Source organism: Zalophus californianus, chromosome 2, assembly GCF_009762305.2.
Source record: "Zalophus californianus isolate mZalCal1 chromosome 2, mZalCal1.pri.v2, whole genome shotgun sequence".
Classification (NCBI taxonomy): Eukaryota; Metazoa; Chordata; class Mammalia; order Carnivora; family Otariidae; genus Zalophus; species Zalophus californianus.
In genome coordinates, this window is record NC_045596.1 from 32,735,898 (window position 1) to 32,752,750 (window position 16,853).

Genomic DNA, 16,853 nt, shown 5'->3' on the forward strand with positions numbered 1-16,853 from the left:
ATGACCTGAGCCGAAGGCAGCCACTTAACGACTGAGCCACCCAGGCGCCCCTTCTTTATGACTTTTTACCCTTTTGTATGGTTTGAATTTTTACATATCCAATACATTAGTTTTGCAATGAAAATAATATTTTTTTTTTTACCTTTTTTTGTGTTTGTATTAGGCTGCCTGTCTGTATACAGGCTACCATAACAGAATACCACAGACTGGATGGCTCAAACAACAGAAATTTATTTTCTCAAACTTCTGGTGGTACAAAATCCAAGATCAAGGTGCCCACAGGGTTGGTTTCTGGTGAGATCTCTCTTCCTGGCTTACAAATGGCCACCATCTGGCTGTGTCCTCACATGGCCTTTCTTCTGTGCGCAGGCCCTCCTAATGTCTCTTCTTATAAGGATGCCAATGCTGTTGAATTAGGGCTTACCCTTATGAACTCATTTAACTTTAATTACTTCCTTATAGGCCCTATCTCCAAATATAGTCACATTGGGTGTTGGGGCTTCCAATATATGAATCTGAGGAGACATAATTTAATCCATAGGAGTGGTTATATATATATAACATGAAATTTACCATTCTAACCATATTTGAGAATACAGTTCTATGGCATTAAATATATTCATGTTGTGTAAAAATCACCAACATCTATTTCAGGAACTTTTTCATCTTTCCAATTAAAACTCTGTGCCTGTTAAACACTAATTTCCCATTCCCCCTTCTCCCCAGTCCCTGGCAACCACTATTCTACTTTATGTCTCTGTAAATTTGACTACTCTTGGAACTTCATATAAATAAATCACAGAAAGGTGCTTGGCTGGCTCAGTCAGAAGAACATGTGACTTTTGATCTTGGAGTCGTGAGTTCGATCCACCTTTTCAGGTGTAGAGATTACTTAAATAAATAAGACTTAAAAAAATAAATGAATCATACAATATTTGTCCCTTGTGACTGACTTATTTCACTTAGCGCAATTTATTTTTTTTAAAGATTGAATTTTTTGAGAGAGAGGGAGGGGGAGGGAGAAAGGAAGAGAGAGTCTTAAGCAGACTCCACAGGACATGGGGCTCAATCTCACAACCCTGAGATCATGACCTGAGCCAAAACCAAGAGTCAGATGCTTAAACTGATTTCACCACCCAGGCACCCTCACTGAGCATAATTTAAAGTCATCCATGTAGCTTATAGCAGAATAGCCTTCCTTTTCAAGGCTGAATAATCTTCCATTGCATGTATACACTACATTTTGTTTATTTGTTCATCTATTGATAAAAACTTGGGTTGCTTCCACCTTTTGGCTTATTGTAAAACTTCTGTGAATATGGGGGAGTACAAATATCTATTCAAGTCAGTGCTTTTAATTCTTTTAAACATATACCCAGAAGTGAAATTGCTGGATCATATGGTTATTCTACATTTAATTTTTTAAGGAACCATCATACTGTTTTCCACAGTAGCTGCACTATTTTACATTCCTACCAGCAGTGCATGAGGGTTCCAGTTCCTCCACATCCTCACCGATACTTGTTACTTCCTCTTTTTTTTTTATATTATTCATCCTAATGGGTATGAGGTGGTATATCATTATAGCTTTGATTTGCATTGTCCTGATAATTAGTGATGAAAATCTTTACACGTGCTTATTGGCAATTTGTATGTATCTTCTTTAGAGAACTGTTCAAGTACTTTGCCCATTTTTTAATTGGGTGGCTCATTTTTTTGTTGTTGAGTTGTAGAAGTTCTCTATATATTGTGGATATTAATCCCTTATCAGATATATAATTTGCAAACATTTTCTTTCATTGCATGGGTTGCCTTTTCACTCTGTTGACAGTGTCCTTTGCACAAAAGTTTTAACTTTTGGGGCGCCTGGGTGGCTCAGTCATTAAGCATCTGCCTTCAGCTCAGGTCATGGTCCCAGGGTCCTGGGATCAAGCCCCGCATTGGGCTCCCTGCTCAATGGGAAGCCTGTTTCTCCTTCTCCCACTCCCCCTGCTTATATTCCCTCTCTTGCTGTGACTCTCTCTGTCAAATAAATAAATAAAATCTTTAAAAAAAATTTTTTTTAAAGTTTTAAATTTTGATAAAGTTCAGTTTATCTATTTTTTTCTTTTATTGCTTATGGTTTTGGTGTCATATCCAAGAAATCATTACCAAGTCCAATGAAGCTTTTCCTCTGTTTTCTTTTTTTTTTTTAGATTTTATTTATTTGAGAGAGAGAGAGTGCACACACAGAGGCACAGGGAGAAGCAGACTCCCTGCTGAGCAGGGAGCCTGATGAGGTGCTCAATCCCAAGACCCTAAGACCATGACTAGACCCAAAGGCAGACACTTAACCAACTGAGCCACCCGGGCGCCCCCATCTGTTTTCTTCTAAGAGTTTTATAGTATTAGCTATTAAGTTTAAATCTTTGATCAATTTTCAGATGATTTTTTTTTAATATATAGAGTAAGATAAGGGTCTAACTTCATTCCTTTGCATTTGGATATTCATTTTTCTGAGCACCATTTGTTGAAAAGACCGTTCTTTCCCTATTGAATAATCTTGATGCTCTTGTCAAAAATCATCTGACCATATATGTGAGTGTTTACTTCTGGGTTCTCTATTCTATCATATTTGTGTGTGTGTGTGTGTGTGTGTGTCCATTTTTATGTCAGTACCACAGTGTTTTTATTATGATTACTGTGGCTCTATAGTAAGTTTTGAAATCCAGAAATGAGAGACCTCCAACTTTTTTCTTCTTATTTTAAGATTGTTTTGATGATTCAGGGTCCTTTGAGAGTCCGTATGAATTTTAGGAATGATGTTTCTATTTCTGCAAAAAATGTCATTGGGATTTTGATAGGGAGTGTGTTGATCTGTAGATCACTTTTGGTAGTATAGATGTCAAAATAATATAAAGTCTTCCAATCCATGAACACAGAATGTATGTCTTCATTTATTTGTATCTTTAAATTGTTTCAGCAATGTTTTCTAGTTTTCCGTGTAGTAGTTTTTCCCTTCCTTGGTTAAGTTTATTCCTAAACATTTTGTTCTTTTTGATGCAATTATAAATTGAATTGTTTTCTTAATTTTTCTTTTGGATTATTCATTGTATATAAAAATTCAACTGATTTCTGAGTGTTGATTTTGTATCCTGCGACTTTGCTGAATTTGTTTATTAGTTCTAACAGTTTTTTTGTGGAATCTTTAGGGTTTTCTACATATAAGATCATATCATCTGCAAACAGAGATAATTTTACTTCCTTTCCAATTTGGATGTCTTTTATTTATTTTTCTTGCCTAATGGCTCTAGCTAGGACTTCCAGTACAATGTTGAATAGAAGTCATCAGTGAATGAATCATGACTACCATACAACATATGGAAAAATGCTTATGGACCTATTGTTAAGGGGAAAAATGACACAACATGCACACTATAATTACATCTGGGTAAAGAATATTACACAGGTGAGTAAACACTTAAAAAAAGAATATTAAAAGTGTTAGGAAGTGAGATAATTCCTGATTTTACCATGTTTGAAAAAAATTTTTTTAAAGATTTTACTTATTTATTTGACAGAGAGAGAGAGAGAGAGAGAGAGAGAGAGAGAACACAAGCAGGGGAGTGAGAAAGGGAGAAGCAGGGCTCAATCCCAGGACCCAGGGATCATGACCTGAGCCAAAGGCAGACACCTAATGACTGAGCCACCCAGGCACCCCTGAAAAATTTTTTTAAAGATTTTATTTATTTTTTTAGAGAGAGTGTGTGTGTACACAAGTGAGGGGAGGGGCAGAGGGAGAGGGAGAAAGAGAGTCTCAAGCAGACTCCATGCTGAGTGCAGAACCCAACACAGGCTCAATCCCAGGTCCCTGAGATTATGATCTGAGCTGAAATCAACAGTCAGATGCTCAACCAACTGAGCCACCCAGGCACCCTTCATGTTTGAAATTTTAAAAATATTTCAGCAGCTGAACTATAGTCTGAACTGAGCACATTAAGAATTACTGTGTTTTTTAATATTACTATTCTAAGGATATTGGGCTTTGTTCTTAAAACTAATCCATTCATTCCAAACAGTAGTTGAGATTGATGTTTTATCTCGGACCTGAAGGGTTTGCACCTATTAAAACATTTTACAAACTGTTAAAATGCCTGAGATAACTTGATGTTCAGAGAGGTCTATGTTTTTATGTTTTATCTTTTTAATAAAGTTCTCTACTCTTGGGTGTCTGGGTGGCTTAGTTGGTTAAGTGTCTGCCTTTGGTTCAGGTCATGATCTCGGGGTCCTGGGATTAAGTTCCACATAGGCTCCCCACTTGGTGGGGAGTCTGCTTCTCCCTCTCCCTCTGCCCCTCCCCCCTGCTTGTGCTCTCTCGCTCGCTCTCTCCCTCTCTCTCAAATATATAAATAAAATTTTTTTAAAAAAATCTCTACTCTTTATCATATTTACTTCCAAGTTTCATGAGTAGAAATTTGAATAAGAAAGACATTTCTTTGGGTTAGGAAAATGAAAAGCAAATTATTTGTCTGTTGACATTGGGGATAATGTTTATTAAGTGTGAGAAGCAGTGTGATAGCTTCAGTTTGGTTGCTGTTTGCCTTTCCACATTTCTTCCTTTTAGAAGATATTACTTACGTGCGCATGGCTGGCTCAGTGGGTAAAGCATGCAACTTCTTGATCTCAGAGTTGTGGGTTCAAGTCACATGTTGTTTGTAGAGATCACTTAAAAATAAAATCTTAGAAAAAATAGAAGCTATTATTTCATTCTCTGGAACACGTTAAACACACACACACAAATAAAACTAGGGTTTATTGAGTTCTAACAGTTATTAAGCTATGTCTGTTTTTATTCCCCAATATCTAACTCCTCACCAAAGTATTTCAGTCTCTTTAAAGTTTAAAAGATATCATCTTCTTTGAAAAGGAGCAAGATGGCAGAGGAATAGGAGACCTGGATTTCGTCTGGTCCCAGGAATTCAGCTGGATAGGGATCAAACCATTCTAAACACCTACGAACTCAACAGGAGAATGAAGAAAAGAATAGCAACAACTCTCTGAACAGAAAAGCGACCACTTTCTGGAGGCCACTCACTCACTGTGACTATGGACAAGTTGTTTGAACTCCGAGGGCCTCAATTTCCTCATCTGCAAAATGGAGATGAAGATACTACATTTGTCCTAAGTACCAAATATGAAGCCAATCCGACATAAATTCCTTTACCTTGCAGATTGAGCAACAATCTCTCATTATGATATACTCCCATAAATCACACAGGATTGCATGGTAGGAACAGCAGAGCTCTGCCTTTAATTCTGTTTCTGTGTGTTCGTGTGAGTGTGCGCTCCCACACGCAAACATCGAAAAGAGAGAAAAAGAAATGGGGCTGCCGTCTACCTTCTAAAGTCCTTTTAATAAAAGTGACTAGTGTTAAAAAAAAAAAAAAAAAAGATCATCTTCGGAGCACCTGGGTGGCTTAGTCAGTTAAGCAGCTACCTTCAGCCCAGGTCATGATCCCTGGGTCCTGTTTCTCCCTCTCCCCCACTTGTGCATGCACTCTCTCTCTCTCTCAAATAAATAAATAAAATCTCTAAAAAATTTTAGAAATAAAAGATATCATCTTCTGCTATCAGAATATTCTTTCTCCTAATGTGATATGTAGAATTGTAAATCTTGAAGGGACCCCAAAGCATTACAGGAGGATTTTAAGTACTCATTTCCTGGCTATTATATTACCTCTTTATCTGACTAAATCCACAGACTTCTAGCTTCAGCCACATTCTAAAATGCCACCTATTTAACTTTCCCTTGCTACTGGAAATCAACTTTAAATTGTTAAAAAGAATCTAAATGCCAAATTAATGGGAGATTAAAATAGATGAAAGGATATTCTTTCCTGAACTAGGCTTTAATCTAGGATCAACTATGACTAGAAATCTTTTGGCTCTGGGAAGGAGGCTGCGGACCTTGAGGAGGAAAGACAATTAGAAACTAAACTGGGAAATCAAGGATACTCTGGAATGTTCATAGATTCAATCCCATAGGCAACAACCCACACATTTAATTAAATGGTACAATTTATATTAAAATGCTCTGTAAACAATAATGAACTAGACTATTAAAAAACCAACTAATTCAGGGCGCCTGGGTGGCTCAGTTGGTTAAGCCACTGCCTTCGGCTCAGGTCATGATCCTGGAGTCCCGGGATCGAGTCCCGCATCGGGCTCCCTGCTCAGCAGGGAGTCTGCTTCTCCCTCTGACCCTCTTCCCTCTTGTGCTCTCTATCTCTCATTCTCTCTCTCTCAAATAAATAAATAGAATCTTTAAAAAAAAACCAACCAATTCTGAATGATTTGTAATATTAGTCTTATACACATATTAGCAAGTCTCTACCACAAATGATTCACTTACAGTTCTAATTATACGAAACAGTTTGAAAGGAGTCCAGCTCTAATCATTGTATCAGGGATTGTTTCATTTTAAGTGAAAAGGGGTCCTGTTTTTGAGCCCACAGCTAAGAATACATGATACTAAAGACTACCCTCCCCTGGGAACCTGGCTGGCTCAGTCAGTGGATAGTGGGACTCTTGATCGCAAGGTCGTGAGTTCAAACCCCACACTGGGTGTAGAGATTACTTTATAAAAAAATTAAAAAAAAAAAAAGACCTACCCTCCCCTAACCCATTCTGTGTTTGAAGAAGCATCAGCTTTTGGAATCTATCCCTTCCTCATTGGGTCTAGTGAGAGGTACCAGTTAAGAAAACACAAACCCCTACCATTATCCCCTCCCTCCTATAAGGGAAGACAGGAACAATGAAAGTTGCATTTTAGAGGGAATACAGTGTTCTAAAGAGAGGGCATTCTCTTTCCTTACATTGTGAGGGAGAGTAGAGAATGTCCCCCCTTCCCTAAGACCAGGAAGGGAGTTACCAAAAGAGTCGTTCATAAAGTAGAGGTCCTTGAACCCTCTGAACCATTACCTGCCTCAGTAAGTTGAGAATCCATGATTGCCTCTGGTCTAAGAATTGCTGAGCCATTCTCCTGATGCTGCTAGGGAATAGAAAAAAAGAGACATGAGAGGGGTGCCCGGCTGGCTCAGTCAGTAGGCTCAGTCAGTAGGCACTTGATCTTAGGGTCATGAGTTCAAGCCCCACATAGGGCAGAGAGCTTACTTAAATAAATACATAAATAAAACTTAAATATTTTTTAAAAAGACATGAGAAAGTGGGTAAAGCTGAGAGAGAGGGTGTCAGCTGAGTAGGGGGCAGTCTGCATACCTACTGTTTGGAATGGCAAGTTTCCCAAGACTCAAGTTGTGCTACATGGAATAGCAAGGCCCTAGAACTGCCCCATCACCACACAAGCACAAATGCACGTGCAATGCATACCCGTACCAGCTATGTATTATCTCCAGCTCAAATGGGCAAAAAAACCTCCAACTCCAAATTCTGAGAGAAAAACCAATTCGCCCAGCTTAGTGCACTCATGGTCCAACTAGCTAGGGACTGAAGAGCAATATTATGTGTGCGCAAACTCTTAGAGAAGGAGGCATTGGCAAGCTCATTTAAAGTGGATGGAAAGTGAATGAGAGACATTACAGCACAGTTTATCTGCAACCAATATTTTGATGATAACAATTTGGGAAACTGGCCCATTGTAAGATAAGATATGTTCCATTTCCTAACTAAGTCTTCCATTTTGAGGTAATATTAAATAATTGCCCTATAATATCAAATAAGGTTTATTTTTTTTAAATGTCTATTTTTTTTAAAAGATTTTATTTATTTTTTGACAGAGAGCGAGAGAGGGAACACAAGCAGGGGGAGTGCGAGAGGGAGAAGCAGGCTTCCCGCTGAGCAGGGAGCCCGAAGTGGGGCTCGATCCCAGGACCCTGGGATCATGACCTGAGCTGAAGGCAGACGCTTAATGACTGAGCCACCCAGGCACCCCTCAAATAATGTTTAATGTAAAATTTAATTGCCATTATTACATGACTAGTTGGCAAAAGTGGTTACATATTTTATCTTTCCGATAAATTATTTATGGAAGACACCCACCCCCCCCAAAAAAAAACAAACCTCAAGAACAAAAAGAGAAAGTACTAATTTGGAATAACTGTCATTTTAGTTCATCATTATGTTCCCGACTTCCAGGCAAAATGTTTTTTGGACCGTAAGAAGGTTCACGTATACAAGTAGTCATCATTATCAGCAACAATAGCAAACACCTATAAAGCACTTATAGAAGGTCAAGTCTTTCTGCTGCTGCGGTCATGGTTAAGTTCAAATAAACTGAGTGCCTTCTAAAAGGAAATGATTGTGTGGAGTGCTGGTGCTGGAACAAATGGGAATCTGTATTAAAAATCTTAAGTATGGGGGTAAATGGGTAGCTCAGTCGGTTGAGCGTACGAGTCGATTTCGGCTCGGGATCCTGAGTCAAGCCCTAGGTCAGGATCTGTGCTGGGTGTGGAGCTGCTTCGGATTCTTTCTTTACCTCTCCCTCTGCCCCTCCCCCATCCCCCTTCCCACACAAAAAAGACTACTACTCAGTAATAAACGGGCATGGATTGTTGATGTACACAACATGGATAAATCTCAAATGTATTATGCTGAGTGAAAGAACCCCATGTCAAAGGATAGGTACTGTAGTATTTCATCTATGACATTCTGATAAAAGTAAAAATATAGGGAGGTGCCTGGGTGGCTCAGTTGGTTGAGTGTCTGACTCCAGCTCAGGACATGATCTCAGGATCCTGGGGTCAGCTCTGTGTTGGCCGGCGATCAGCGGGGAGTCTGCTTCTCCCTCCCCCTCTGCCCCTCCCCCACTCATGCTCACGCTCTCTCTCAAATAAATAAAATCTTTTAAAAAAGTAAAACTAGGGGTGCCTGGGTGGCTCAGTCGGTTAAGTGTCTGCCTTCGGCTCAGGTCATGATCTCAGGATCCTGGGATCAAGCCCCACGTCCGGCTCCCTGCTTGTTGGGAAGTCTGCTTCTCCCTCTCCCACTCCCCCTGCGTGTGTTCCCTCTCTCACTGTGTCTCTCTCTGCCAAATAAATAAATAAAATCTTTAAAAATAAATAAATAAATAAAGTAAAACTATAGGAACAAATATAATGCATACAGATCAGTGGTTGCCAAGATTAGGAGTGGAAAAGGGCCATAGGGACAGCAGGAGGGAATTATTTCAGGTGTTGAATTGTTTTGTAGCCTGTCTGTGGTGGTGGTTACAAGAATCTACACATGCAAAAAAAAATCTATACGTGTATAAAATATCATAGATATGTACATTACACTGAAAACATAAATTTTTATGTATTTATTTGCCAGAAAAAATAATTATCTACATAAAGAGCTTCCTTGATGCTTTAAAAAACATTACCTTGTATTAACATATGTATAATAAGTATTAACATATGTATACATCCATGAAGCTAGAACCACAACCACAACCAAGAAAACTAATTTATGTATCACACCCACGTGTGCTTTTGTAATCCCTCCTTCCCCCTCATTCTAGCCCCTCTTCCCCAAGCAATCACTTCCTAGATTATTTTGCATTTTATAGACTTTTATATAAATGTATTCACACAACATGTACTCCTTTTTTGTTTAACTTCTTTCACTCAACATGCTTATTTTGAGATTTATCCCTGTTGTTTCATGTATCAATAGTTCATTCTTTTTTATTGCTGTGTAACATTCCATTGTAGGGTATACCATAATTTGTTTATCCATGAACTTCTCTGGGTTTTCAGTTTGAGCTATTAAAAATAAAGCTACTAGGAACATTTATGCTTTCATGTTTCTTATATAAATACCCAGGAGTGGAATGGTTGTGTAATATGGAAGGCACATATTTAACTTTTAAGAAACTGCCACACTGCCAAAGTACCATTTTACATTCCCATCAGCAACGTGTAAGAGTTAATTCCTTCTTATCCTTACCAATAATTGGTATGGTCAGTCTTTTCAGTTTTAGGCATAGGTGTGGAGTGTTACCTAATTATGGTATTAATTTGTATTTCCCTAATATCTAATAGTTTTCATGTATTTATTTGCTGTTATATACCCTCTTTGGTCAAGTAAGTCTAAAGATTTTAGTGAAGCAGCTTTCAAGAGGTATAAACATAAAGTTTAAACCTCCAAGTATTTACTATTTCCTCTAAGAACTCCTTTTACATATTTGTTTAAATGATAGCTTTATTGGGGTGCCTGAGTGGCTCAGTTGTTAAGCATCTGAAGGTCATGATGCCAGGGTCCTAGGATCGAGCCCTGAGTAGGGCTCCCTGCTCAGCAGGAAGCCTGCTTCTCCCTCTGCCTCTGCCTGCTGCTCCCCCCTGCTTGTGCTCTCTCTCTTTCTCTCTCTCTCTCTGTGTCAAATAAATAAAATGTTTAAAAAATAAATAATAGTGGGGCGCCTGGGTGGCTCAGATGGTTAAGCGTCTGCCTTCAGCTCAGGTCATGATCCCAGGGTCCTGGGATCGAGCCCCACATCGGGCTCCTGGCTCAGCAAGGAGCGTGCTTCTCCCTCTCCCTCTGCCTCTCTCCCTGCTCATGCTTTCTCTTCTCTCTCTCTGTATCTCTGTGTCTCAAATGAATAAATAAAATCCTTAAAAAAATAAAATAAATTAAAAATAAATAATAGCTTTATTGAGATATGATTCATACATCATAAAATTCACCCTTTTAAAGTGTACAATTCAGGGCACCTGGGTGGCTCAGATGGTTAAGCGTCTGCCTTCGGCTCAGGTCATGATCCCAGGGTCCTGGGATCGAGTCCCGCATCGGGCTCCCTGCTCCTTGGGAGCCTGCTTCTCCCTCTGCTTCTCTCTCTCTCTCTCTGTCATGAATAAATAAATAAAATCTTAAAAAATAAAAATAAAAAAATAAAGTGTACAATTCATAGTTTTTTGTATATTCGTAGATGTGTGCAACCATTACTACTGTCTACTCTCAGAACATTTTCATCACTGCAACAAGAAACCCTTAGTAAGAATCACTTTCCATGCACCTCCTTCTTCCGACCGCTGGAAACCACTACTATACTTTCTGTTTCTGTGGATTTGCCTATATTGGCCCAGCAGTGGAATTGCTTGGGCATATGGTAACTCTTAAGTTCAGCATTTTGAATAATTACCAAACTATCTTCCAAAGTGGTTATGCCATTTTACAATCATAATAACAATGTATGAGAGTTCCATGCAGTCCACATATATTCTACATTCTCACCAACTTGTTATTGCCTTTTGTTTTTTAGCCATCTTACTGGATATGAAGTGGTATGTCACTGTGATTTTGATTTGCATTTCCCTAATGACTAATTACGTGGGGCATCTTTGCATGTCCTTATTGGCCATTTGTATGTTTTCCTTGGAGAAATGTCTATTCATATCTTTCACCCATTTTTTAATCAAATTGTCTTTTTATTGTTGATTTTTAAGAGTCATTTGTATATTTTGGATTCAACTCCCTTATCAGTTATATCATTTGTAAGTATTTTTTTTATTCAGTGGATTATCCTTTTACTTTCTTGATAGTGTCCTTTGAAGCAACACTTCTTTGTCCTTTGAAGTGAAAGGCTTCAAAATTTTTAGTTTTGATAAAATTCAGTTTCTGTATTTTTTTCTTTTGTCACTTGTGTTTTGGTATCATACCTAAGAAACTATTGCCTAATCTGAGGTCATGAAAATTTACCCCTATGTTTTCTTCTATGTGTTTTATTGCTTTAGCTTTTAGAGCTATGACCCATTTTGAATTAATTTTTATATATTATGAGCTAGGGGTCCAGCTTCATTCATTTGCATGGGGAGACCCAGTTGTCCCAATACTACTTGTCGAAAAGACTATTTTCCCCCATCTTTTTAATAGTTTTAATCTCTAATTGGGAAACATGTCTATGCAAAACTCATGCATTACTTAATTTCTAAGCTTAGTACCATCTTACTTACTTAACGTCGACCAGAGTTATCTGTCATCTTATGACCTGAATATGAATAGTCATGGTTTTAGTTTGCTTTGACATCCAAGAGATGTCCAGGAAGTAAGCTATATTTGCTTTAAAAAAAAAACAAAAAACACGTTTCAGGGCACCTGGGTGGCTCAGTCATTAAGCATCTGCCTTCAGCTCAGGTCAGGATCCCAGGGTCCTGGCATCGAGCCCCACATCGGGCTCCCTGCTCGGCGGGAAGCCTGCTTCTCCCGCCCTCATTCCCCCTGCTAGTGTTCCCTCTCTCTCTGTGTCTCTCTCTGTCAAATAAATAAATAAAATCTTTAAAAAAATGTTTCTTAGTACAGTAATAGTTCATATTATTCCCTAGAGACAAGAAAACGTTAACTCTTTACAGTGTTATTTAGTTCTATAGTTTCTTGTGTAAACCTATCATTCTTTATTTTTATTTTTTTTAAAGATTTTATTTATTTATTTGTCAGAGTGAGAGAGAGTGCACAAGCAGGAGGAGAGGCAGAAGCAGACTCCCTGCCCAGCAAGGAGCCTGATGTGGGGCTTGATCCCAGGCCCCTGGGATCATGACCTGAGCTGAAGGCAGACACCCAACCAACTGAGCCACCCAGGCGTCCCCATATATCATTTTTTAACTGTAAAGATATTGGTAGAACCTTTACTTATATCCAGTGATGACTTCATTAGAGCTAGAATGTGGGTTCTCCACCTAGCTTCAACGTTTACTTTTTAAACAAAATTTGCATAAGTTAACAGACAATATTTGTGGTGGTTTTGTAGTGTATTAACTTAGTTAAACAAGAACTAGGTCCCAGAAATTTTCTTCCTTACATAGTACAGGTTAGCCTGGGCCACAAGAGACATTTTGGGCGAGAGTGAGATCTGGAAGGCAGAGGTGAAAAAGGAGCAATCTTTAAAAAAAAAAAAAGTTTTATTTCGACATAATTCACTCTCCATCTAGCCATACAACTCACCCATTATCATCTTCTTTGTACACTCGAAGGGTCAGTGCGGCACAGCACCTACTGTTGCAGTTCACACACATTGTCGGCGATTTCTTGGCTCACTTTGGAGGTGTGCGGCAGCAGCGGGGTCCAAAGCAACTCTATCTCCTGCTGGATCTCCTCCTTTAGCTTCTCCAACTCTGACTCCTGAGCCAGCTGCACATTTAGCTTCATAATGAAGGATACTAGCTTCTCTTGCAAGTTACCTGCATCACTGACGTTAAAGGCTTAGAGGTGGTAAGGGACCAAAGCAGATTCTTGCTTGTCCTCCTGAGTTCTAGTTTATCTTTGCTCTCCCCTACTTCACGTCCATTTTTCCCTCTGGACTGCCTGCCATGCTGGCTTCAGGCCCAGCACCAGACACAGAAGCAAAAGCCAGACATAAACTATTTAACCAGTTCCCACAACTGCCTAAGGTCAAATGTTACATCATTACACACTTACAATCTTTGCAAATCCTCCCTGTCAATAAGTCATCTAAGTGTATAATTAATGAAGAGTCAACTGGCTATGCAACCTTCACCCCTAATTCCAAAATGCTTGTCTAGAGAGTGTTTTATCCAATCGTTTTTTTGTGAGCTCTTGTTTCTTACAATAGTCAGCTCAAGATTATCACTTGGATTTTCCCCCATGGTCTGCTTTAGTATATCAGATAAACACCAAGACAGGATGAAATGGCCCAGGGATAAAAAATAAACTTTTAGGTCTACTGAATATAGGAGTACAATGTACAAGACTGGTTAAGCTTGCTAATCAGCCCCTTAGGGTGATAGAATTAATTTAAGGGATATGGAATGCCACTATAAAAGGGTAAAAATTAAAATGTGGTTAAAATTTAGAATGTATGATTTTAAAAATGTATGTCATTGAGGTATCTTTTTTACTTTAATATGTAATTAGTACAGATAAGGTTTTTAATAGAAATTTCTCACCCTACTGGGTAAAATTGAAAACAGAATAATACATTAATTGACTCTTTGACCAGCACTAGTTGGAGATGTGAAATGAGAACTTTTAGAGTTACTAAGCCCAGCCTTCCCTGCTGCTATTGCAGAATTGGGTCCCTCATTTCAACCGATTGTTCAAGGATATCAGGCAACCAACCTGGTTCACTGATAGCAGTTCCAAAACTCAGGGTCATGGAAAGCAGTGGCCCACCCAGTGTCCAGTAGATGGCAAAATTCTTGTGAAAGAAAAGAACAAGTTGGTCCAGGGGCCTAACTTATAGGCAGTATTCCTGGCAGTGATAGAATTAGATACAAATAGAAGTCCTATTCTCTGAGTGTCTACTGGCTCTTGGACTGTTATCAAGGGATTTGCAATCTGGCCTAGCAAGTGGGTCAAAAATCAGTGGATGGATAAAAGGGGTACTGCTCTTTAGAAATCTTTATGTAAAGTCCAAAGCAAACAAGAGTGAAACATGTTGCTGCTCACCAAAGAAACCTGATGCAAGGGGTCAACAAGTTTGATCTCTCTCTCTCTCTCTTTTTTTAAAGATTTTATTTATTTATTTGATGGAGAGAGACACAGCAAGACAAGCAGGGGGAGTGGGAGAGGGAGAAGCAGGCTTCCCACTGAGCGGGGAACCCGACGCGGGGCTCCATCCCAAGACCTCGGGATCACGACCCGAGCCAAAGGCAGACGCTTAACAGCTGAGCTCCTTGATCTCTTGAAGTGGCAACCTGGGTCCATGAAATGAGTTGACATTAGGGAATTCAAGCCATGCAGCAATGGACCTCATGACAAAAGTACCCGTGGTCTTCACTGAAACTCAGACTGTTAATAAAGTTTCTGTTTACAATTAGCCTTTGGTAGTATTCCCAGGGGAGAAGGTCCAGCACATAGCTGGCCAGTAGATAATACTGACTCTTTATCTATTGCTCCAGGGGAACTTAGATGGATATTGAACGAACTTGATACATAGTCTGGGTTGGGTTTGCACACCTAGGGACTGAAGCCACTGTCTTTAAAACTACCAAAAAGCTGGAACAAGAATATTGTGACCGTTTGGCCCTGTTAGTTACATTTCCTCAGATCAAAGCACTCACTTCTCTGCCCACACAGTACAACAATGGGCGAAGAAACATCCCAGTCAATGGACTGGGCTTATCATATTCCTTATCACCCTCAAAGGAGTCAATTAATAGACAATTAGAATTGAACTAAACACAACAACTACTTAAAAAGATGCAGAGGTGACGATGGATTGAAGGACTGGTCTACGAACCTCTAGCTTGTGTTTTGCAACTTAACACGAGGGAGACTGAAGTTGGGTCTCAGTTAAACAAACTGTTAGGCTTTTATAGTTGAAGCAGGGAAAAGAGAGTAGGGGATAATAGAGGTACATAAAGAAAGGTCTTTCATAGTTTTGACAATTTTCTTTTTTCTTTAAGATTTTATTTATTTCAGAGCGAGAGAGCACGAGCAGGGGGAGGGGCAGAGGAAGAAGCAGACTCCCCACTGAGCAGGGAGCCTGATACAGGACTCGCTCCCAGGACCCTGGGATCCTGGCCTGAGCTGAAGGCAGACACTTAACCGACTGAGCCACCCAGGCATCCCAGACAATTTTTCTTTTTTAATGCTGTCTTAGTCCATTTGGGCTGTTAAAACAAAGTACCATAGATTGGGTGGCTTATGTACAACAGAAATTTATTTCTCTCGGGCGCCTGGGAAAAAAGAAATTTATTTCTCTCACAGTTCTGGAGGCTGAAAGTCAGAGATTACAGTGCCAGCATGGTTGAGTTCTAATGAGGGCCCTCTTTCAGTTTGCAAATCACTGATTTCTCATCGAATCCTCACAAGGCACAGAGCAGAGAGCAACAGTAGGCCTCATGACTTTTATAGGGGCACTAATCCCATTTATGAGGGAACAATCCTCATCTAATCTAATCACCTCCCAAAGGCTCCACCTCCTAGTACCATCACATTGCAGGGAGGGTTTTGAGATAAATTTGGGGGGTGGGGATGGACACAAACAATCAGTCCATAACAAACACACTGGACTGGTAGTCCCTGGCCTGGATATATAATTAAGGGCTTCTGAGGCTGATAATGTAAAACAAGATAGTATCTACTAATGTGAACCTAATGCAAGAATTTCAAAGAGCTTGATGGGATAGACTCTCCCTTCCCCCACCTTGCCAAGTTGGGGCTAACTGTACAAATGTTTTGTTGCCTAGTGGACAGGATAGCCCCATTTTCTCTACTTATTCAATCTGATCCCCTAAATTTGGAACGGCTGAAAGCTAAGTCCAAACACATTTCATCTCATTACCAGCTACGTGGACTAGCCCAGAGGCTAAAGCAGAGGGATCCTATTCAGGAGGAAAGGTTTGAATTAAAATTAATGATTAATGAAAGAAAAGTGAAATTATTGCTGAGGGGAAAGGAGCCAATAAATGGCTTTTACAGAAGAGAAAATCTAACAATGCTAGTGAGGCTTAGACAGAGACTTAGAATAAAAGAATAATATTCTGTCTTAGTTTAGACTCAGGTGCCTGTTCCAGGGGAAGGAGCCTGCCAAAATCTCTTCCTCTTTTGAGGGGTGCGTGGGTGGCTCAGTCAGTTAAGCGTCTGCCTTTGGCTCAGGTCATGATCCCAGGGTCCTGGGATTGAGCCTGCATCCCCTGCATGGGGCTCCCTGCTCAGAGGGGAGTCTGCTTCTCCCTCTGCCTCTCTCCCTGGCTTTTGATCTCTCTCTCTTTGCTCCCTCTCTCTCTCTCTCTCAAATAAATAAATAAAATCTTAAAAACAAAACAAAACAAAACCTCTTCCTCTTTTGAAGAGCCAGGAAGTAAGCTGAAGAAAAACTAACAAACTTCCAGGAATGGTCTACATTCTTAAAACGAATAATAAAAGTGGGAAGTTCTAACTGTGACTATATAGAAAAATACTAATGTGGCTATGTCTTT

The 16,853-nt window shown here is 39.5% G+C and overlaps 1 long non-coding RNA gene across 1 annotated transcript; it reads right to left on the bottom strand.

Annotated features, from left to right (window-relative positions):
• Window positions 1-243: 243 nt before the first annotated feature.
• Window positions 244-13,260, bottom strand: LOC113925014. The gene is made up of 3 exons (XR_003520891.1): window positions 12,913-13,260; window positions 6,961-7,027; window positions 244-515 (listed from the first exon to the last, which is right to left on the bottom strand). It is a non-coding gene; the product is annotated as an uncharacterized LOC113925014 (long non-coding RNA).
• Window positions 13,261-16,853: the final 3,593 nt, after the last annotated feature.